Source organism: Heterodontus francisci, chromosome 7 (assembly GCF_036365525.1).
Source record: "Heterodontus francisci isolate sHetFra1 chromosome 7, sHetFra1.hap1, whole genome shotgun sequence".
NCBI classification, from domain to species: domain Eukaryota; kingdom Metazoa; phylum Chordata; class Chondrichthyes; order Heterodontiformes; family Heterodontidae; genus Heterodontus; species Heterodontus francisci.
In genome coordinates this window covers 96,137,795-96,161,106 of record NC_090377.1, presented here as the reverse complement: position 1 = coordinate 96,161,106, position 23,312 = coordinate 96,137,795, and the positions used below count along the sequence as shown (strand labels likewise).

Genomic DNA, 23,312 nt, shown 5'->3' with positions numbered 1-23,312 from the left:
ATATATCTCATGACAAAGCAAAACTGTAATCTGGCTGACTTGTTAAAATGGATTAAATAGATAGATATTTGTTTAAACAGTAAAGAAGTCTGTGGCCTGTTACATTGAAAGGTCAATGTGCCATTGCTGTATCAGAAGAACCTGTAAGCAAACATACAGATGGTATCTTGAAAGTGCTGAGGTGTTGAATTAAGAATGAAGAGACTACCAGATTGTAGAATTGCATATCTTGACGAGTACAAATTGAATTCTTCAGCTGTTTTAGCTTCATGCCCAATGATGAGGAAGAATACTTGACGTGCCTTTTTGTGACGTAGGCAATGAATTGGAGACTATTTCCATATGATTGTTTAAAAGTAGATTGTTCTAAAACTGATGTTTGACAATTAACTCATAGGTTTTAGGCAGCTCCAGGGAATTCTTTTGGTTCCTGGGCTGGTCTGTTTTATTTAAGGTTTCAGCTTCTGCATCAGGGTAATGAAAAATAAAATAACAATGCTATCCTTCTCTCAGGATTGCTTTATTATTATAATACTAGTAGATCTCCATTTGTATTTATCTTGATAAGTCAGGTTATATTGTTGCACGAGGGTGTTGGAGAATGGCAGAGGGATACACAAGAGGCTGGATTTTAAAGCCCCTCCGCCGTTGGGAACGTGGTGGGGGGTGGGGGGCGGGACAATGAAGATTGGTGCGATGGAGGCCCGCCACTGGCCCCAATGGCAGCAGGCCCCGTACCGATCCCGGCGGCGGTGAGGCCTCATGGCAGTCGGCCCATCGCTTGGCGACGGGACCCCCATTTCAATATGTAAGCTAATTGACATACCTGATTTAATGAGGGTCCCGCCGCCTCCATTATCGCCGCACCAATCTTCATTCGGGTTGCCGACAATGCCACGCCTTGGAATCCCCATTTGGGGAAACGTGGTGCAACACCTGTGGGGAGTGGGGAGGAGGATTTTTTCTTTGTGTGGGGGTGCGGGGTAGCGGAGTAACATTGCTGTGGATTGCTCGGGGGGTGGTGGGGGGTGTCGGTGATGGGAAGGGGTGAAGGGCAAAGGTGTCGAACTTTGTTGTGGGGCGGGGGGTGCGGGTGCAGAAGGTCCAATTCTTGAACAAATTCTGGGGGGAAAAGGGCAGGAATGTTTTGAGATGCCATTGTGTGGTAGGAAAATGAAATTAAAGGTAATCTTTGGTAATTCAACTGACCTGGCCCTTTAATTTTTAAATCTCCATTAAGGGCTGTAAGCCCTTCAAAATTGACGCCGGACGCCGTTGCCGGTGACTGCTTGCCCGCCCCCTCCACATCATCCCAGGGGACAGGCACTGTGGCTATGCAAATGAGCCGCGGCTCCGTGACACGGTGCGCATGTGGGCGGGGCGCAATTTTTTACATTCGCCGCCTACTTCTGCGGCTGACTCTTAAAATGCAACCTAAGGACTCTGAAAGGGTTTAGCAAACTGTTTGAGAAATATGCACAATGTTTACATAGTATTGCATAGTCTTTACAGCACAGAAATAGGCCATTCAGCCCAACTGGTCCATGTTGCACACAAACTTTCTCCCACCATCCTTCATCAATATATATTTCTATTCCTTTCTTCCTCATGTTTATCTAGCTTCCCCTTAAATACATCTATGCTAGTCGCCTCAACTACTCATTGTGGCAGTGAGTTCCACATTCCAACCACTTTCTGTGGAAATAGGTTTCTCCTGAATTCCGTTTCGGATTTATTAATGACTAACTTATATTGATGGCCCTTGCTTCTGGTCTGCCTCGCAAGTGGAAACACCTCTACGTCTACCCTACTGAACACTTGCATAATCTCTATCAGATCACCTCAGTGTTATCTTTTCTAGAGAAAAATACTCGGCCTATTCAATCTTTTCTGATGTGTATAATTTCTCAGTTCTGGTATCTCCTAGTAAATCTTATTTACACTTTCCCCAGTGCCTCTATATCCTTTTTATGATATAGAGACAAGAAATGTTCTCAGTAATCCAAGTGATTTACTGTAGAACCAAAGAAAGGTTACGGCATAGAAAGAGGCCATTCAGCCCATCGTCTCTGCGCCGGCTGAAAAACTAGCCGCCCAATCTAATCCCACCACCTAGCACCTGGTCCGTAGCCTAGGAATTACAGCACTTCAGGTGCAGGCCCAGGTACCTTTTAAATGAGTTGAGGGTTTCTCCACCACCGATCCTGGCAGTGAATTCCAGACACCCACCACCCTCTGGGGTGTTTTTCCTCATGTCCCCTCTAAACAAGCCTCCTTAGACAACACCTTCCAAACCCACGACCTCCACCACCTAAAAGGACAAGGGCATGAGATGCATGGGAACACCTCCACTTGCAAGTTCCCCTCCAAGCCACACACCATCCTGAGTTTGAACTATATCGGCATTCCTTCACTGTCACTGGGTCAAAATCCTGGAACTCCCTTCCTAACAGCACTGTAGGTATACCTACCCCACATGGACTGCAGTGGTTCAAGAAGGCAGCTCACCACCACCTTCTCAATGGCAATTAGGGATGGACAATAAATGCTGGCTTAGCCAGTGACGCCCACATCCCAGGAATGAATAAAAAAAATTCTTCTACCAATTACCTTAAGTCTGTGCCCCCTGGTAATTGACCTCTCTGCTAGGGGAAACAGGTCCTTCCTAATTTTGTACACATCAATTAAGTTACTCCTCAGCCTCCTCTGTTCTAAGGAAAACAACCCTAGCCTATCCAATCTTTCCTCATAGCTGCAATTTTTAAGCCCTGGATTCATGTTTCATCTATCTCCTCTGTACTCTCTCCAGAGCAATTATGTCCTTCCTGTAATGTGGTGACCAGAACTGTACGCAATATTCCAGCTGTGGCCTAACCAGCGTTTTATACAGTTCCAACATTACATCCCTTATTTTGTATTCTATACCTTGGCCAATAAAGGAAAGCATTCCATATACCTTCTTCACCACTTTATCTACCTGTCCTGCCACCTTCAGGGACCTGTGGACATGCTCTCCAAGGTCTCTCACTTCCTCTACCCCTCTAATATCCTCCCGTATATTGTGTATTCCCTCACTTTATTTGCTCTTCCCCATGCATCACCTCACACTTATCTAGATTGAATTCCATTTGCCACTTTTCCGCCCAAACCATTGATATCATTCTGGAGTCTACAGCTGCTCCTTGACCTCATGGAGACACTTATTTTCCAATGAGTATGTGGCTGGCCTCCTTATTCTGCCTACCAAAATGTACTACCTCACAATTATCTGTATTACTGTTCTAACCAAGGATCTATACAAGTTGAACATAACGGGTTGAACTTTATTTGCGCGCAGCGCTCCGCGGTAGCGTGCTTTGAACTCTGCAGCCTTCTGACACGGAAGTGCCGCCGCTGAACCCCCGTGATATTACGCACGGGGGCTCCTTTAAATAGAGGGGGTGGAGTGGCCGCTGCCGATGATGTTGAGGGGGCAGCTGCTGTGGCAATGGCATCCGCGCCACCGTGCAGGCGATGGCGCCATTTTTAAAGGGCTTCAAGCCTTGCAGTAGCATTTTAATATTGAAAGATCCCGGTCTCCAGGAAATAAAAATAAAAGTTTATTTCAACTCTAAATCCTGTCTCCCACCCCCACAATGGGTAATTTATTGATATATATAATTTCCCCCCCCCCCCATAATAAACTCTTATTAATATCCTGAACTTTCCTCCCCAAAACCTGTTCCTTTTGACCCTCAACCGCTTCCCACTGTCCCCACAACCAATAAAAATTGTTTTCCTCACTTCCCCCCCACCCCTCCTGCCCTGAAAAGTTTATTCCTCCCCCCTCCCCCCTCCCCACCAGGTTCTCACCTTGGAACTCATTCCGAAGGCGCATGAGGTGCATTCGGCAGCCGTAAAATCGGTCTGGGTCGGCCGTCGCCTGCAGGTGAGTTAATTTACATCTTATTAATTTAAATATTTCAATGAAGGCCCTACCTTCATGCTGCGGGCCCTTCGCGACATTAGGTGTCGAGGCGGGCCTCTCCCCACAGAATTTTACGCCCCCCCTGCTGCGACCCACGGTGTCGAGGGGCTTGTAAAATTCAGCCCAACGTCTCTGCTTTTCAATTCTATCCCTATAGAAATGACTTCCAGTGCTTTGTTTGCTTTTTTATGGTTTATTAAACCTACTTCTGGTAATTTTGTTTATCTGTATCTCTGCTCCTTGACCCCATTGAGACACTTATTTTCCAATGAGTATGTGGTCTCCTTATTCTGCCTACCAAAATGAACTGCCTCACGCTTACCTATATTGCACTTCATTTGCCATTTACATGCCCATTCTGCAAGTTTATTAATGACTTTGTGTGTTTCATCACAGTCCTTTCCTTTATTAACTATACCCCCAGTTTGGTATCATCTGCAAATTTTGAAATTGTATTTCTGATTCCTGATCCAAGTCATTTAAGTAAATGGTGAACAATGATGGTTCCAGCATCGATCCTTGTGGAACATCTCTTTGCACCTTTTGCCAGTCAGATGGTGAAGTAAGCTTGAAATGTGAATAAATGGGCATTGATATTCCTCCAGGTCATAATGATGGGGTAATATTGGTGGAGTGGAACCTCTGCGGCTGACCCTAGCTGATTTCTTGTGGTCAGAGTAACTGGAATAAATTTAGTGCGTTCCTGGTTCTGTTTCTGGCATGGCTGGGTTGTCTGCCTGAGATGGTGGGAAGCAAATGGCTACTTGTAGTGTAGCCCCATTTCCTCCACCTCCCTCTGCTGCCTGTGGAACCCTAGATGCCATGAATGTATGGCCTTCTTAGTGACCAGTGTTGCTCAGATGCAACTGGCAGAGGCAGGGTGGGAGTGTGGGTGGAGACACACCAAGTAACATATTCCTAACATTTGTGTCTAATTTCAATACACTTGTCTATATTTGAGTGGACCTTTTGTACACTGACATTGCGTCTGGCAGGAAATCACAGAAGTGGAGTTGGGTGGTGAAGTAAAGGAAGTTCAGCCCTTCAGTGTTTCCCTTATGTACGGAAAATAAAGGAATAAATTTGTTGACTTCGATATTATAATTCCCTAAATTTGTGTAGGTAGTTACATAAATAAAACACACCTTGAATATTGTTAGATAAGTTTTCCTGTTTTCAGCAGGTTATTAGACTATGGAGGACATTCCTGCTCAGCTCACTGAAGTTCAAGCCCACAACAAAAATAAGGCCCAGAATATACATACACTAAAACTAGCTGGCTGGCACTCCTGCTGCTTGGCCTGGTCTGGCCTGCTCCACTTGAAGCTGCTGTTACTGTGGCCATCTTCACCAACTTCACTCTGAAACTTCTGTTTGTTCTCCTGTTGAATGCAGTGTTCTGAACTTCTCAGGTCTTGCGGATTGTTAAAAGGCTGCTCCCTCATTTGATGGAAAAAGCTGCTCTCACTGGGTTCAATTCAACCGTGAAATAACAGTATTTTCCAATCCTCCTGGCCTCAATAATGCTTCAACCAACACAAGAAACCTACACACGGAAGTATGTAAATGTGAAATAAGTCACCCAGCACAGGCAGGCTAGATATTGGGAGCTTCAGGTTCTGGTCCATGGACTGTGCATTGAACACCCCACTTTAACCCAGAATGGATTAGGGATTGAGCCCATGACCTTTCTGGTCACTGGCTCAGTAGCACACTGGACAGTACTCTTACTGATTTAAATGCTCTGTGGGCTTACTGATGTAACACGTTTTAATGTTGCTGAGTGGGTTACTGTCTCGCCCAAGGCTTGGTGACCATTTTTAACTTGGAGAGCCTTTTTTAAAAAAAAAATTCACCGAAAATAAAAGCTAATGGGAGCTGCAAGACGAAAGAAAAGGTTGCGGACTCCTGCTCTAGGGTGTAAAAACATAAGAAATAGGAGCAGAAGTAGGTCATTCGGCCCTTCGATCCTGTCCCACCATTCAATATGATCATGGCTGATCTTCTACCTCAACTTTATCTTGCTGCACTATCCCCACATCCCTTGATTCCCTTGGTACCCAAAACTATATCGCTCTCTGACTTGAATATACCAGAAGACAGAGCATGCTGTCACCCCCACCGTCCTGTTGCTACACTGATAGTATGTACCGATTCAGTGAAATCCCCAGTGTAATATCTGCATCCCTGGCGCTGCGGAACATATCAGATCCCAAGAAACAGGCTTTAGAGTGGAAGATTAAAGGGAACATGAACATTTTAGAAGTTATTTATCATAGATTGATCCCGCAAAGATTGTCTATATTACCGTGTAGACTTTGCACTTTGTATCCTTGTTATTTCACTACAAGCAATCAGGTGGAAGGTCTTTGATTTATTTTAGCAAGTTAAAAATTGTGAAGTTGATTTGATCTTTGCTCTTGTGAGATTCAGAGTTCAGCCCTCCCTGTGAAAGCTGCTATCAGCGCTTAGGATGGATTTCAGCTCAAAGATTCTGCATTTGTTTCAGAACAGGGCAGAGGCCTTTTTGGTCAAATCAAAATGCAGCAGTTTCACATTTCACTGCCCCTTCACCTGATAACATGGTTAGTTAAAAAGGTGTTTCTTTTTCTCTTGTTCTGGGGAAGTGCAATAAAACAGATACAGTTCCTAAAGATCCTGGTGCCCTCCGACTTGTTGGTAATCTGAATAATTACTTTTATATAAAGATTACTGATAAAGCCCACCTACCTGTTGGTGGTTTAAGTAGTTACTTTTATATAAAGTTTAGTGATGGACCCTTCCACCTGTTGGTAATCAGAGTAATTACATTTTATCTAAAGATTGGAGATGGGGCCACCTGCCTGTTGGTAGTCTGAATAATTATATTTTATATAAAGAGTGTTGATGGGCCCTCTGACATGCTGGTGATTTTAGTAGTACATTTTATAATGGTTAGTGATGCGTCTGTCATGCCAGTTGTTAACCTGAGTAATAAATTTATATTACCGTCAGAGAAGGCTTCTCATACTCCTGGTAACTGAAGTAATTACTTTTATATAAAGATTAGTGATGGGACCTTCTACCTGTTAGTAATTTGCATAGTTACTTTTTATATGAAGATTGGTAATGGGGCCTTCCTATCTGTTGGTAATTTGAATAAGTTACTTTTTATATTCTGATTATTACTGGGACCCTCCTATGTGTTGTCAGTTTGAGTACTTTTGTATAAAGATTACTGATGGGGACTCCTGCCTTTTGGTAATTTGAGTAGTTACTTCAAATAAAGGTTAGTGATGGTGTCTCTTGCCTGTTGGTAATGAATCATAGAATGGTAACAGCACAGGAGGTGGCATTCAGCCTGTCATATCTGTGTTGACTCTCTGCAAGAGCAACTCAACTAGTCCCACTCCCCCGCCTTTTCCGTGTCGCACGGCAAACTTTTTCTCTTCTGATAATTATCCAAATGTGTCCAAATGTGAGCAGTTAATTTTATGTCAAGGTTAATGAGAAGGCCCCCCTACCTGTTATTTATTTGAGCAGTTGGTTATTATGTAGGTTATTTTGTGTCCTCCTATTTATGAGAAAAGCAGTTTCAGCCCCGAAGCCACTTTCTGTCACAAACATTCCCGAAATTGCTATCTAAAGGGAGTGAATAGGAAATCAGAGGAGCCAATCAGTTTGACAATAACCACCTCATTAACATCAACTTTTTCCAGCAAAAATTGAAGTTACTGCTCCATTGCCCCATCTAATTTGCATCCGTTCCTGATTGAATTAAACTAACTTTTCTCGGTGATACAGCATTTCTTCATTATAATTTGTTGAGGTCAAGTTATATTCTGCAGTTTGCTCTGATCCTGTAACTGGATCGTGTTCAGTCTGGCCTCGGGTAACCATGACAATGCCATCCAACTGGACAATGTTGGGAGTCACAAATGTGATGTTAAAGAGCTCCATGTGGCTCCAGAGCTGCGGGTTGCTGACCCCCCGGTCTAGCCTTTCAGAGATAATGGGCTAAATTTCCAGGATTCTTTGTGTGGCTTTTTACCGGTGAGGCCTTGGTGTGGCCCCTTGGCGGCAGGGTCTTCATTTAAATATTACAATTAATTCAATAAAAATACAAATCAACTTGCCTGGTCCCAGCGGCTGTCCCACGCCGATATTACAGCTGCCCGCTGCAACTTGCACACCTATGGAACTCAATTCTGAGTTCCATAGAGGCCACTCACTGGTGGGGAGGGGGAGAGAAGTAAAATTAGCAGGGCAGGAGGTGCATTTTTTATTGGTTGTGGGGATGGTGGGAAGGGTTGAAGGGCAAAGAGTGCAAAGTTTGGGGTTGAAAGGTCGGGACTGTCAAAAATGGCTTTTTGGGGTGGTGGGGAGAGGGAAATAAATTTATTGTTTGACCATTGGGGGGGTGGAAGAAGGGCTTTGATGTTCAATGTAATGTTTTTATTGCAATTTAATGTGCTAGTCTCTAAAAATTTTACATCAGCTGTCAGGGCTTGAAGCCCTTTAAAAATGGCACCGGTGCCTGCGCAGTGGTGCCAGACGACGTTGCTTTTGGTGGAGCGGCCGCCACCTGATGATGTAGAAGGGACAGCCATTCCGCCTCCTTCATTTAAATTAGCTCCCGCTTGTGATAACGCGGGGGCTCAGTGGCGGAGAAGTCGCGGGTGATGAGCGCCTTTTTTCAAGGTCGCCGCCGAGAATGGCAGCGAGCAGCTAAAATTCAGTCCAACATGTCTGTAAAATCAGCCAGTAATGTCAGCATAATTTTATTGTGTACTTACATGATGGCTACATTGAGGAAAAAAATGTGTATTCAGTCACTTAAAGGACCCTATTATTCCCCCCTCCACCTCCACCCCATCAAGCCCCTTGCTCGCCTTTTCCATAAGTAGAAACTAAAGGCCTGAAGAAGTTGTAGTGGTTTGTAAACCCTGCTACAGATGGCTTCCTTATTGGAAATGTACATGCATGGAAACCTACAGGAAGGAAGCTGGATAGAACGGAGCTATTATATCCTGTAAACCTATGTGAGAATTTTCAAAGTCTTTGGTATTGAAATTTGGTTCACACGTTTTTCCCTTTAGAAACAGTGATGCAGCATGGTTTTGATTAAAATAGCTGGATTTTTGTTTGACTTGTTTACCCATTAGTTCCTTGGGTTTATCAGCATGTATCCTTCCAGGCTTTTGTAAGTGAGTTGAGAGAGGAAATACAGGGCATCTTTAAAAATGTTTGTTTATAAAGATAACAATTTTCCTGGGCACCAGAACTGCAAAATTAGATATGATTCCAGTTTGTTGAATAGCATAGATGAAAAATGGAACAGTGCTGGAATGGATAATAAGAAGGATTAAATTCTGCTCCAGTTACTTGAACATTACATGCTGGTATCCATCTGAATTTTGGCATGTATTGGTTCTTTGTCGCAAGTGGCTTGACATTGTTTGTTGAAGTAATTTACTACAGGAGCTGCATCCAGAAAATAATGCATTATGGTAAGTGAACGTTCTTTGTGTGAAAGCCTAGTTGTTTGTTGCCATGAAAGAACCTGGCCCATTTATGAACTAGCACAATCAATAAATAGATGTACACTGGTAGTAGTGTGGGGAAGTGGTGGCGGGGTGTGGTGTTTAGGAATGCAGGCAGGTAATTTGCTGAAGTCAAATTATTCTTATTGGGTCTGATTGCTGGAGCTGATAGAACTTTTACCCTCCTGAATATCAGAGTTCCAAATTAAATTTTGTGAGTATTAATTTTTAATATTTTTAAGGCACCTCCTTATCAGATAAAGATGCAAGATTTTGACATTCTGATTATAGGTTCCTATTATACTAGATCTTTTAAAACCTGCCAGAAGATGGTGAAAATTAAAGGTCCATTGAGATTTTGGAGTAAACTCCTGCTTGGCATTTAATGAATTACATCACACAGCCCAATATCTATTACTGTCTTTTTTAACAATGCTGTGCATGAGTTGAAATCGATGGACATTATCAGGATTTTAAAGAAAACTTTATACTTCTGATAAATGAAACACCTTTTTGGTTTGTAGTCTAAAGATAGTACAACTGGCTTCCCAATCAGAAGCTTGCCCTATGGCCCAGAAAAGGAAACTTTGTTAGTAGCATTTATCGAGAAGCCTGCTCTCTGCTATCAATCTGACTGATCTTTTGTGGTATAGTAGTTTAGAGGTGGCAAACGCTAGCATATGTAGGAAATAAATAAACCTTTCATTATTCAGAATTTCAGGAATTTCTTTTATTGGCATTGGATGTGTAACTATCGTATTCACGTTTAAGCAAGGAAAATTGAGTTATGGGAAGTGCAGGTTTACTTACTGATGATGGATTTTTGGATACAAATTTATAGTACAAATGGCTTTTGTATGTTTAAGCTATCTGCCTGGCAGAATACGCATGGGGATTTAACTGCTGAATTCAATGTGAAATGTAGGCTATAAGGCATTAAGGAGAATTGATTGCTTTACTCGGTTGTAAATGAACCAGGACTTGTAGAGACAAGGGGAAGGATTTTGGGTCGGGACCTTGGCGTTGGGGCCAAATGGGATTCACGAGCCTACATTGTATGGGGAATAGTCACCCGGCGGTGATTTTCCTTGAATTGGCCAATTAGTGGCCAGAGAGCCGCTTCGCCATTCAATTAAGGATGGTAGGCAGATTTTCGAAGCTGGAGGGTCAACTGGAAGCCCTCCAGCATGGAAGGAGCTGCAGCCTGATGTTTCAGTTAAGAGATATGGAGGCGTCCTCTCAGAAACTTTTAAAACTTTTAAATTAAAAAAGAATGGTCACAGCTGTGGGGTAACCGTTGTGGAGGTTGTGCTCCCTGCAGGACAGCCTGCGGCAGCTGCTGTGACTAGACAAGCGGGAAGGGCCTCAAAGCCTGCCTGGAATGCTGCCCTCCCCACACCCTCATCGTCTGCGCTGGGAGGCCACCTCCAGTCAGCTGGCCTGTTTCTGATGCTGTGGGGGGCCCGCAGGCCGACTAGAAAATTCTACACAGCCTCTCACAATTGGCCTTAATAGGCCATTTACTTAACTTAATTGGCTACCCGCCGCTTGTGCGGGCAGGTAGCCCTTCTGCCGCTGCTCCTGCCTCCGGGCAAATTACCCGGGGTGGGATGGCACCACTAAACTGGCACGTCAGCCGGCTGACTGCGTGAGTTTTCGTGCCCACCCACCTCCGTATATGGGGTGAAAATTCTGTCTACTGTTACAAAGTGCATTTTGCTAGAACAGTAATTTATCCAAGCTTTCCTCCTGACTGAGCTTATCCTGATTTATGGACAGGCCAGGAAGGTCCAAGGTGCAATCGTCAGTCTGTGCTGCATTAACTGATCTCAGAGGCTGGGAATTCTGTGGTGACTTACCTCCTGACTCCCCAATGCCTGTCCACCATCTACAAGGCATAAGTCAGGAGTGTGATGGAATACTCTTCACTTGCTTGGATGAGTGCAACTCCAACAACACTCAAAAGCTCAACTCCATGAGGACAAAGTAGCCTGCTTGATTGGCACTCATCCACCTTAAATATTCACTCCCTCCACCACTGATGCACAGTGTGTACCATCTACAAGATGCACTGCAGCAACTCGCCAAGGCTCCTTTGACAGCACCTTCCAAACCCGCTACCTCTACCACTTAGAAGAACAAAGGCAGCAGGTGCATGGGAACACCATCACCTGCAAGCTCCCCTCCAACTCTCACACCATCCTGATTTGGAACTATATCACCATTCCTTCACTGTCACTGAGTTAAAATTCTGGAACTCCCTCTCCAACAGCGCTGTGGATGTACCTACACCACTTGGACTGCAGTGGTTCCAGAAGGTAGCTCACCACTCTCTTCTCAAGGGCAATTAGGGATGGGCAACAAATGCTGGCTTTGCCAGTGATGCCCACTCAAGCTATACATCACCAGCTGTCTCTCTAATGGGGAGAGATGCCTATGGTCCTTTGGGACTATGGCTAGAGCAAACAAGTAGCTTGGGAACAGCTTATGCAGCTCTACTTAGACCTCTGATGAGGAACAGCACCAGCTGCCTTCTCAGCCACATGCTGCTCCATTGGACAGAGTGGATGGACACAAAGATCCAGCTAGAAGGAGGGTCTACAGGCAGAGGATGAGCTTCTCAACATGTCCATATACCAGTGCCTCACAGCGTCAGAGTTATACACAACAGAAACAGGCCCTTCGGCCCATCGTGTTTGTGCCAGCCATCAAGCATCTATTCTAATCCCATTTTCCAGCACTTGGCCTGTAGCCTTGAGGCTCAGGCTTTCATGGCAGGTCGTTGCTGACATTTGAAGCCTTCTGGAACAAGACGACCTTCCCAGTGAGCCAGGTGGGCATGCATTGCCAGTGACTGTCGAGGTGACTCTCACTGGAGGGCCACCCCTGGTTCTCTGTCTCTCCCTGGTGCTGTGTGCTCTCTTCTCCTGCAAGGACAGAAAGCAGAGAGTTGTGAGTGTGAGAAATTGATAGTGTGGAGAGGAAGGAAGGACAACATTTGTGAGGCTGACTGTGAGGGATGGGTGTGAGATGTCAATAAGATGAGGGCGAGTGTGAGAGGTGACTGTTCAGTTGGGAATTTGAGGAGGTGTCCACAGAGAAAGAGGAATAAATGGAGCAAAATAAGGTTGCTGTGCAGGAAATGTTGGAGAATTCAGAGTGTGGGGGTTTGCACCTGAATGTTTTATGCCACTCACTTTTCCTGCCCTCATGAGGTCATAGAATCTCTTGTTGCACTGAATCTTGGTACTGATTCAGTCTGAGAGGCTGACCTCTTCCGACCATCTATGGGTAACAGTACTTCACTTTAGTCCCTCAGATCCCACAGCAGGACTGAAGTGGAGGGTGGGGGCAGCCTTCCCAGGACTCCTTTCCATTGCTGTGGTTTCTGAAACCTCATGACAGGTGCGGGTCGTCACCATGCCTACGCTTTGTGATTGGCGGGGAAACCTGGAAGCGGGATGCTAATGCTGTGGCTGAGTTAAAGAGCCCACTTCCCTGCTCTTATTCCATAGCCCTGCAAATGTCTCCTTTTCAAATATATATCCAATTTGCTTTTGAAAGTTATCTATTGAATCTACTTCCAACAGCCTTTTGGGCCGTGCATTCCGGATCAAAAAAAAACTCCTCATATTTCCTCTGGTCCTTTTGCCAATTATCTTAAATCTGAGCCGTCTGCTTACCAACATGTTCATTACTGAAAAACGGTTTTCCTTATTTTCTCTATTAAAGTTCCTCATATTGAGCAGCCCTGTGAAATCTCCCCTTAAGCTTCTCTAATCTAAGAACAATTCCAGCTTTGCCAGTCTCTCTCGTTGCCTATGTTTCCCATTCCTGTACTGCGACATTTGATGAAATTGCATATATGCATGATGTTGACTGAAAACAAGGTGCTCCCGTATCAAAATAAGGTGGGGAGGGAGTTGGGTTTTACTGTGATTTCTCCCTTTGTTTTACAATGCCTCTGTGAAGTGCTTTGGTACATTTTATTACATTAAAGATGCTATAAAAAGTTGTCAGCTCAGCTTTTGGCCCCGGCAGGGCAGCTTGATCCTTGTCAGTAAAATTCAGCCCTTCACCTTACTACACACCCATAGGTAGATATTTGCTGACTTTTAGATGCATAAAGCAAAAAAACATGGATTTTGGTTGCTGATACTGCCTTGGCTGGCAAAATATAACACGACTGCTTATTCACTGTTCCACAGCTGACAAGAATTGAGCAATATCATTTGATCTGGATTTACATCACTGTGGATAAATCTGAACCAATAATGGCACTTATCTGTGTTAAGAGAGATTAACTGAGTGTGCGCGTAACAATAGATTGAGGAAGAATGGCTGCTCATGTTGTGAGTGTTCCCTGTAACTATTATGCTTGGGCTCATTTTAACATGATTTTTGTGAAAATGTGCAGAATCTCAGAATTGCACAGGGATGTAAACTGAGTATTAGGGTCCCTGCTATGACTGCTCACAGTGGAAATAAATTGCATTTCATGTGTTTTCTCCCCATTTTATATATTTTGATGACATTTTAGCCAGTTCAGCCATGGCCTACTCTTGCTCCTAATCCGTATGTTTGTACTGACAAATTTGAAAATGTAAAAGCTGGGCAATGGAATTTACTTCTGTCACTCAGTCAGTATCAAACACTTGAAGGTAAGATACAAAATTAGACAAATGTCCTGTAAACTTCTCTTTTTTGTAAAACATAGTCTCTCTGTATGTGCCTATGATTTAGATAAAAAGGGGGGAAAAGCTCTATTTAATTAGATAGATATGTAGTCTCCATCCGTGCTTTTCAAAGAAAACCTTTCTAATGGTCGACAAGATCGCAGCTATTCTTTTGAACTTTTCAAATGAGAAAGGCAATGTAATATCAATTTTGCTGTCTCCTGGACTTTTTTTTTGCTGCGGATGTACGGCCAATAAGAACTGTTTTGAGATTGGTCAGAATTGTTTTACTTAGGATCCTTGTCTCTGGCAGCAAAGAGAGAGTTTCATTCCATAGGTCTGGGCTGGATTTAATTCAACCTCCTGAAAGTAAAAGGAGGGTGTGAATACCAAAATCTAATCCCAACCCTTCTACATTTTGCCAAGTAAAGTCTCCAGCTCTATTTTTACCTTTGTGGTTACATCCATCACACATCTGGCTCAGGACCTGCCTAATTCTCCCCGCTGCTGCTCTCCTTTTCATTTCTGGTGGTTATTTCTCTCAACAAATGTGTACATTTACACAAGTGTAGGGAATTATGTTGAGGTTAGGTTTGATATTTTTTTGTGACACCTGCTATCCCTCTGAGTATTTTGATAAGTAAATTAGGCTGACTTGTTTGGTGTCAAAAGTGCATTAATTCAAGCAGGGTCCCAAGAAAAATCTGTGTCAACACAACACATTACTTAACATAAGAACATTCAGCCCCTCAAGCCTGCCCCGCCATTCAATAAGATCAAGGTTGATCTGCCCCAAGCCTCAACTCCTCTTTCGGGCTTGCTTCGCAGAACCCTCGACTCCCCGAGATTTCAATAATCTATCTACCTCCTCCTTAAATACATTTAATGACCTAGTCTCCACAACTCTGAGGTAGAGAATTCCAGAGATTCACCACTCTCTGAGAGAAGAAATTCCTTCGCATCTCAGTTTTAAATTTGTGCCACTTATTCTGTAATTATGTCTCCTAGTTCGGGATTCCCCCACCAGTGGAAACATATTCTCAACATCTACCCTGTCAAGCCCCCTTAGAATCTTACCTGTTTCAATAAGATCACCTTTCATTCTTCTAAACTCCTATGAATAAAGGCCTAACCTGTTTAGCTGTTCTCGATAAGTCAACCCCTTCATCCCAGGAATCAGCCTAGTGAACCTTTTCTGAACTGCCTCCAATGCTAGTATATCCTTCCTTAAATACGGGAGCCAAAACTGTACGCAGTACTCCAGGTGTGGCCTCTGTACAGTTGTAACAAGACTTCTCTATTTTTAAACTCTAGCCCCCTAGCAATAAGGGCCAAAATTCCATTTGCCTTCTTAATTACTTGCTGCACCTGCATGCTAACTTTTTGTGTTTCATGTACAAGAACACCCAGATCCCTCTGTGCTGCAGTATTTTGTAGTCTTTCTCCATTTAAATAATAATCCTCCTTTTTATTCCTTCCTACTTGGATGATATAGACTTAATCTAGATGACAAATCTACAATAAATTCATGCACACGAGCCCTAGTGCTATAGGTAGAGTTTGATGTAATGTGGGAAGTCAGCTGCCTCAGCAAAGAGGAAGATGGGAACATTTCAGGTCAGAAATAAAACTTTTATAAGTAGCTTGATTGATTAAACCCCAATTAAAATGGTTAAAACCAAAAATTGATACTTTTTCTTTGATCTGCATTTTTCTCATTTTGGTTTTAGTGCAGTGTGAGGTCACATTAATTTTGCTGAACAGAATCTGTTTACGTGAAATACAAACAGAAAATGCTGGAAATACACAGCAGGTCAGGCAGGATCTGTGGAGAGAGAAGCAGAGTTAATGTTTCAGGTCATTGATCTTTTATCAGAACTGGAAAAAGCTAGAACTGTAACAGGTTTTTAAAAAGTACAGAGGCAGGGAGAGAGAGAGGGGCAAACATGGACAAAAGAGCTGAACTCAAGAGGTGAGATGAGAGTGATTGCCCTTGACATCAAGGCAGCATTTGACCGAGTATGGCATCAAGGAGCCCTAGCAAAACTGAGGTCAATGGGAATCGGGGGGAAACCCTCCGAGGGCTGGAGTCATACCTAGCAGAAAGGAAGATGGTTGTGGTTGTTGGAGGTCAATCATCTCAGCTCCAGGACATCACTGCAGGAGTTCCTCAGTGTAGTGTCCTAGGCCCAACCATCTTCAGCTGCTTCATCAATGACCTTCCTTCGATCATAAGGTCAGAAGTGGGGATGTTCGCTGATGATTGCACAATGTTCAGCACCATTCGTGACTCCTCAGATACTGGATCAGTCCGTGTAGAAATGCAGCAAGAGCTGTACAATATCCAGGCTTGGGCTGATAAGTGGCAAGTAACATTCGCGCCACACAAGTGCCAGGCAATGACCATCTCCAACAAGAGAGAATCTAACCATCTCCCCTTGACATTCAACGGCATTACAGTCGCTGAATCCCCCACTATCAACATCCTAGGGGCTACCATTGACCAGAAACTGAACTGGAGTAGCCATATAAATACCGTGGCTACAAGAGCAGGTCAGAGACTAGGAATCCTGAGGCAAGTAACTCACCTCCTGACTCCCCAAATCCTGTCCACCATCTACAAGGCACAAGTCAGGAATGTGATGGAATACTGTCCACTTGCTTGGATGGGTGTAGCTCCAACAACACTCAAGAAGCTCGACACCATCCAGGACAAAGGAGCCCGCTTGATTGGCACCCCATCTACAAACATACACTCCCTCCACCACTGACGCACAGTGGCTGCAGTGTGTACCATCAATAAGATGCACTGCAGCGATGCACCAAGGCTCCTTCGACAGCACCTTCCAAACCTGCGACCTCGACCAACTAGAAGGACAGGGGCAGCAAATGCATGGAAACATCACCACTTGCAAGTTCCCATCCAAGTCACACACCATGCTGACTTGGAACTATATCGCCGCTCCTTCACTGTCACTGGGTCAAAATCCTGTAACTCCCTTCCTAACAGCACTGTGGATATACCTACCCCAAATGGACTGCAGCGGTTCAAGAAGGCAGCTCACCACCACCTTCTCAAGGGCAATTAGGGATGGGCAATTAGGGATGGGCAATAAGTGCTGGCCTGGCCAGCGAAGCCCACATCCCATGAATGAATGAAAAAAGAGCAAAAGAGAAGTTCTGTTATCGGTTGGAAGGCAAAGGAGAGATTAAATGACAAATGGGATGATTGTGCAAGGTAAAAGGAGACAATAATGGGACAAGTAAAGAAACAAAACATGGGCATAGAGGAGGTATAAATGAGAATTCATCATTAATAGATGCTATCTGAAAAAATAGGGGCGGAAGTTATGATGTGGAATTGTTGAACTCAATGTTGAGCCCGGAAGGTTGTAAAGTGCCTAATTGAAGGATGAATTGCTGTTTCTCACTTCATTGGATTGATGCAGGAGGCCGAGGACATAGAGGTCAAAGTGGGGGTGGGAGGAGAATTAAGATGACTGGTGAACGGGAGCTTTGTGTTATGCTGGCAGACTGAGCTGAGGTGTTCCGCAACGTGGTCACCCAATCTGCATTTGGCTTCCCCAGTGTAGAGGAGGCTTCATCACGAGCAGTGAATACAGTATACTGAATCGAAGGAAGTAGAAGTAAATCTCTGTTTCATCTGGCAGGAGTACTTGGGGCTATTTAAGATGGAAATGAGGTGGAATTTCTTCTCTGAGGGTTGTGAGTCCTTGACATTCTATACCCCAGAGAGCTGTGGAGGCGGAGTCATTGAATATCTTCAAGGCTGCGATAGACAGATTCTTGAACTAGAAGGGAGTCACGGATTATGGGCACCAGGCAGGAAAGTGGAGTTGAGGCCAAGATCAGATCATCCATGACCTCATTGAATGGCAGAGCAGGCTCAAGGGGTCATATGGCCTACTACTGGACCAATGTCTAATGTTCATATATTCTATGGTCCTGGAAGGCGTGAAGGGATGAAGTAAAAGGGCAGGTATTGTGTCTCCTGCACTTGCATGGGAGGATATGGTGGGAAAGGGAGGAGTTGTCTGGGGAGATTGAAGGGTGAAGTAGGGTCCCTTTGGAATTGCAGAAATGGGAGGGGAGGAGAAGATGTGTTTGATGGTGGTGGAAATGGCAGAGGATGATCTGTTGAATGCAGAGGCTGGTGGGATGAAGGGTAAAGACAAGGGGAATCCTGTTGTGTCTGGGAGGGAGGAGAAGGAGTGAGTTGAAGTGTGGGAATTGCAACGGACAAGGTCCAGGGCCCTGTCAACCACAGTAGAGGGGAATCCTTCGTTGAGGAAAAATTAAGACATATTGGAAGCGGATGTCAGAACAGATGTGATGGAGACTGAGAAACTGTGGGAATCGAATAGAGTCCTTACAGGAAGCAGGGTGGGAGGAAGTGTAGTCAAGGTAGCTGTGGGTATCAGTGGGCTTTTGGTGGATATTGGTCAATAGCCTATCCCCAGAAATGGAGCGAGAGAAGTCGAGGAAGGGAAGAGTCAGAGATGGACCATGCGAGGGCGAGGAATGGGTGAAAATTGGAAGCAAGGTAGATGAAATTTTCCACTTCAGGGTGAGAACAGGAAATGGTACCGATACAGTCATCAAAGTACAGAAAAAAGTGCTCAGGAAGGGGACATGAGGACTGGAACAAATTCACTCATTTCTTCCAAATTACAGGTGTTCCTATGGGAACTTGTATGGGTCCCAGCAATGACACCCTTTTTGTGGGATATGTGGAACATTTGTTGTTCCAGTCCTCTTTTTGTTCGACAGTGATGACTGTTGGTGCTGTTTCCTGCTCTTGTCGGAACTATAAAATTTCATCAACTTTGCTTTCAGATCCTAACCTCCTGCCCCCAATTTTTCAGATGGCAGCTGTAGGTTATGATTCTGCTGTTCTCATTTACATCTCCTCCAGACCCATCTTATGTTTCTTTACTTGTCCCATTACCATCTGCTTTAGTCTTATGCCATCAGCCCTTTTGCCATTTAATCTCTCCTGCCTTCCACCTTTATTATAGACCCCTTTTGTTCTTCTCCCCCTTTCCCTGCCTCTGTACTTGCTTAAAATCTGTTATAGCTCTAATTTTTCCAGTTCTGATGAAGGTCATTGTCTTTAAGCATTGACTCTGTTTCTATCGCCACAGAATGGGCGGCACAGTGGCACAGTGGTTAGCACCGCAGCCTCACAGCTCCAGGGACCCGGGTTCGATTCCGGGTACTGCCTGTGTGGAGTTTGCAAGTTCTCCCTGTGTCTGCGTGGGTTTCCACCGGGTGCTCCGGTTTCCTCCCACAAGCCAAAAGACTTGCAGGTTGGTAGGTAAATTGGCCATTATAAATTGTCACTAGTATAGGTAGGTGGTAGGGAAATATAGGGACAGGTGGGGATGTTTGGTGGGAATATGGGATTAGTGTAGGATTAGTATAAATGGGTGGTTGATGTTCGGCACCGACTCGGTGGGCCGAAGGGCCTGTTTCAGTGCTGTATCTCTAATCTAATCTAATCTAATTCTGTCTGACCTGTATTTCCAACGTTTTCTGTTTTTATTTCAGGTTTCCAGCACCTGCAATATTTTGATTTTGTATTTGTGTTTACATGAAGTTCATTTTCCTGATGGGTTCTCGATAGGGATCAGTTGACATGGCTCATTGTTTGAGTGCTGAAGATTTAACAGTTTGCAGGATGCAAATATCTTCCATTGCCTAGCATCGCTGATGGTGACAATATGAAGTGCGCTTGATGTTTGAAGAGCCTGCTGCAATTGCAGACTAATTAGATATCCACTTTACATGCTGCTGTTTGAGAGGTTGAACTGACAGAGTTGCTACAGTGCACTCATCTGAAAAATGATTCTCTCATTGTTTATATACATTTATATCTGAGGGTAGACACTGAACAGGAGCCATATTAGAATATAGATGTGTTATGATCCCCATGGAGACCAACAGACCACAAGAACCAAATTTAACAAACAACCCCAATAAAAAGCAAATGGACAAGATTTCACTTTTATCACTTTTACTTTATTGAACCAAAATCAACATAAATTAAACATGAATTACCAGACAAATGATGGTCAAGATATTACAAATTACACATTCACTGTTAGATACAACAAAGATGGAGCTCTCAGATTTACTGGGCAGTTCACTCAGCATATATGACACCAAATTACAGTCACACAGTTCTTCAAAATTCTGAAATTCTTCAGTTAGATATCCAGATCCTGTCTTATAAGATGCAACTGGTTCCAACCAGTTTCAGTTTCCCTAGAAACCTGAAGTTTTTCTTTCATTTTCTGCTAGGACAGTTCCAGTACCTGCCAGTCTTTTCCAGAAAAAGAAACCGTCTTTGCAATCAGGGTCTGTACATCTAACGGAACATTCGACAAGTCATCTGTTCAGAAGTCAGCTCACGCATGCTCCCCTGGGTCCAGCAGACTACACATTCCATGACAAATGCTTGTTTATTTACAAATGTAGGTCTGAATTCTGTTTTGGTGCAATCAGCATAAAATGCATTGAGTGCATGTATATGATTAGCAACTCTTAGGTAGATTGAAATTTATGGATTTGTTTGTACGGATTCGTCTGGCGTTTTCTGATATATAGATCAGTTGACTGTATTGATCATTTGGGCTACTGATCAAGTGGATCACCCGAACAGGGTTCACCTGTATTGCATTCAGCCTTGTGGTACAGTTAAGGCCCAGAAAGCTATGGGCCATAGATAACAAAGAACAGTACAGCACAGGAACAGGCCATTTGGCCCTCCAAGCCTGTGCCGATCTTAATGCCAGTCTAAACTAACACCTTCTGCACTTCCGGGGACCGTATCCCTCTATTCCCTTCCTATTCATGTATTTGTCAAGATGCCTCTTAAACGTCGCTATCGTACCTGCTTCCACCACCTCCCCCGGCAGCAAGTTCCAGGCACTCACCACCCTCTGTGTAAAGAACTTGCCTCGCACATCCCCTCTAAACTTTGCCCCTCTCACCTTAAACCTATGTCCCCTAGTAACTGACTCTTCCACCCTGGGAAACAGCTTCTGACTATCCACTCTGTCCATGCCGCTCATAACTTTGTAAACCTCTATCATGTCGCCCCTCCACCTCCGTCGTTCCAGTGAAAACAATCCGAGTTATTCCAACCTCTCCTCATAGCTAATGCCCTCCAGACCAGGCAACATCCTGGTAAACCTCCTCTGTACCCTCTCCAAAGCCTCCACGTCCTTCTGGTAGTGTGGCGACCAGAATTGCACGCAATATTCTAAGTGTGGCCTAACTAAGGTTCTGTACAGCTGCAGCATGACTTGCCAATTTTTATACTCTATGCCCCGACCGATGAAGGCAAGCATGCCGTATGCCTTCTTGACTACCTTATCCACCTGCGTTGCCACTTTCAGTGACCTGTGGACCTGTACGCCCAGATCTCTCTGCCTGTCAATACTCCTAAGGGTTCTGCCATTTACTGTATCCTTCCCACCTGTATTAGAACTTCCAAAATGCATTACCTCACATTTGTCTGAATTAAACTCCATCTGCTATTTCTCCGCCCAAGTCTCCAACCGATCTGTATCCTCTGACAATCCTCATCACTATCTGCAACTCCACCAACCTTTGTGTCGTCCGCAAACTTGCTAATCAGACCAGCTGCATTTTCCTCCAAATCATTTATATATACTACAAACAGCAAAGGTCCCAGCACTGATCCCTGCGGAACATACCGAGAGAAAATAGCTGATGATTGCAGCATTATTCGTGCAGCGAAAAGCTCAAGTAACTTATGGCCAAAGTCATGACCGAGGTCTTAAAAGAAGTGTCACCAAGAACTAAAAAATTGCCTCATTAGTTTAGGAAGGCATAGACTGTTCACAGCTATTATGAGGCATTTCATATACACTGATAGCAGTTGGTAAATGATGAAATCTGAAATTGACCTATTTGGATGAATGATAAAGATGTGAGAATTATTGCATCTCAGGATGCAGGGTACCAATTCACTGCTTTATGTACAAGTTTTCACTTCAGTGGGAAATTCAATTAATTTGGTCATACAAGGCCCTGCCAGATGCCATACATGCAAATAAGGACAGTTAAGCAATAAAAATTCTGCAGCAGTTCTTTGTTCATAAACTTTGTTTTCTGTGACACCTTTTTAGCAAAAGCAGCTGTTTGAGATTGTCAGAAGTGCTGACTTCTGAAAAAGTCTTGCTGTGAAAATATTTCTCATTATCCTTTTTAATCAGTTTGCCATTTCTTGGAATGTGTCACAAATAATCTTTGTCATTTTAATAATGATCGCTATTACTTCAGTAAATTGACTGTCTCTGTATCTTCATGTTATTTCGTTGGTTCCAGTAACAAGGTAAATGTAATCAATGGACTTGGAAACATTCAGTACACATCATTATATGGTGGGCGGGAAAGCTGTGTCCATGGTTTGGAAAGATTCACATGTAGCCCCCAAATAAAATATTCAATATATTGCAACACAGAAATTCTGGCTTAATGGGCATTATAGTAGAATGGCCTCAGAGAATCAGGAATGGATTGTTTCAAGGAAAAATTGTTTAGCCATCGTAATGACTGCCTGCTGCTTTGGAACCTTTCAGTGTGATTTTCATATTTTTACTTCAGAATGTGTTTAATGTAACATTTGCATTATGGGATGCATAATATATCTGAAACTGTACCAGTCCGTGCAATTCTGTGTCTGTGCAGGTCAAAGTGGCTTTCGATTTATGGTAGTGACACTGTCTGTTTAAGAATGAATAATACTTTAACTGCTGCCCAGTTAAGTGCAGCACACACTTTTTATTACATTTTTGCCAAATTTGTCACTGCACAGTTAAGTGACGGTGCTTCTGGCGCTGTTGTATATCATTTTGAAACCGTTAGAAATTGATGGCCTTATTTTGCAGCATTGTCATGAATTGTCATTGGTTTCATATTCATGGAGAGGTTTCTGCAGGCAGGAACCTGTGATGGCAGAAAAGCAGGGAAGAAAATTGGACAAACTTTGAAAAAAGAAATGAGGTGAAGATGAGAAAAGGCTGTTTGGCATTTCAGTCCAATAAAGCTCACCTCTTGAAGTTTACAATGATTTGCTTTATAATCTTAGAAAAG

The 23,312-nt window shown here is 43.7% G+C and overlaps 1 protein-coding gene across 13 annotated transcripts in view; it reads left to right on the top strand.

Moving 5' to 3' along the window:
- hecw2b (HECT, C2 and WW domain containing E3 ubiquitin protein ligase 2b) overlaps window positions 1-23,312 on the top strand; it is a 431,729-nt gene that overhangs the window by 179,331 nt on the left and 229,086 nt on the right. The window contains exon 2 of one of the 13 annotated variants that reach the window (XR_010975405.1): window positions 20,490-20,662. The exons of the other annotated variants lie outside the window; for them this stretch is intronic. The gene's annotated coding sequence lies outside the window, so the exon portion shown is untranslated. The remainder of the gene's footprint in view (window positions 1-20,489; window positions 20,663-23,312) is intronic. 13 annotated transcript variants of the gene reach the window in all.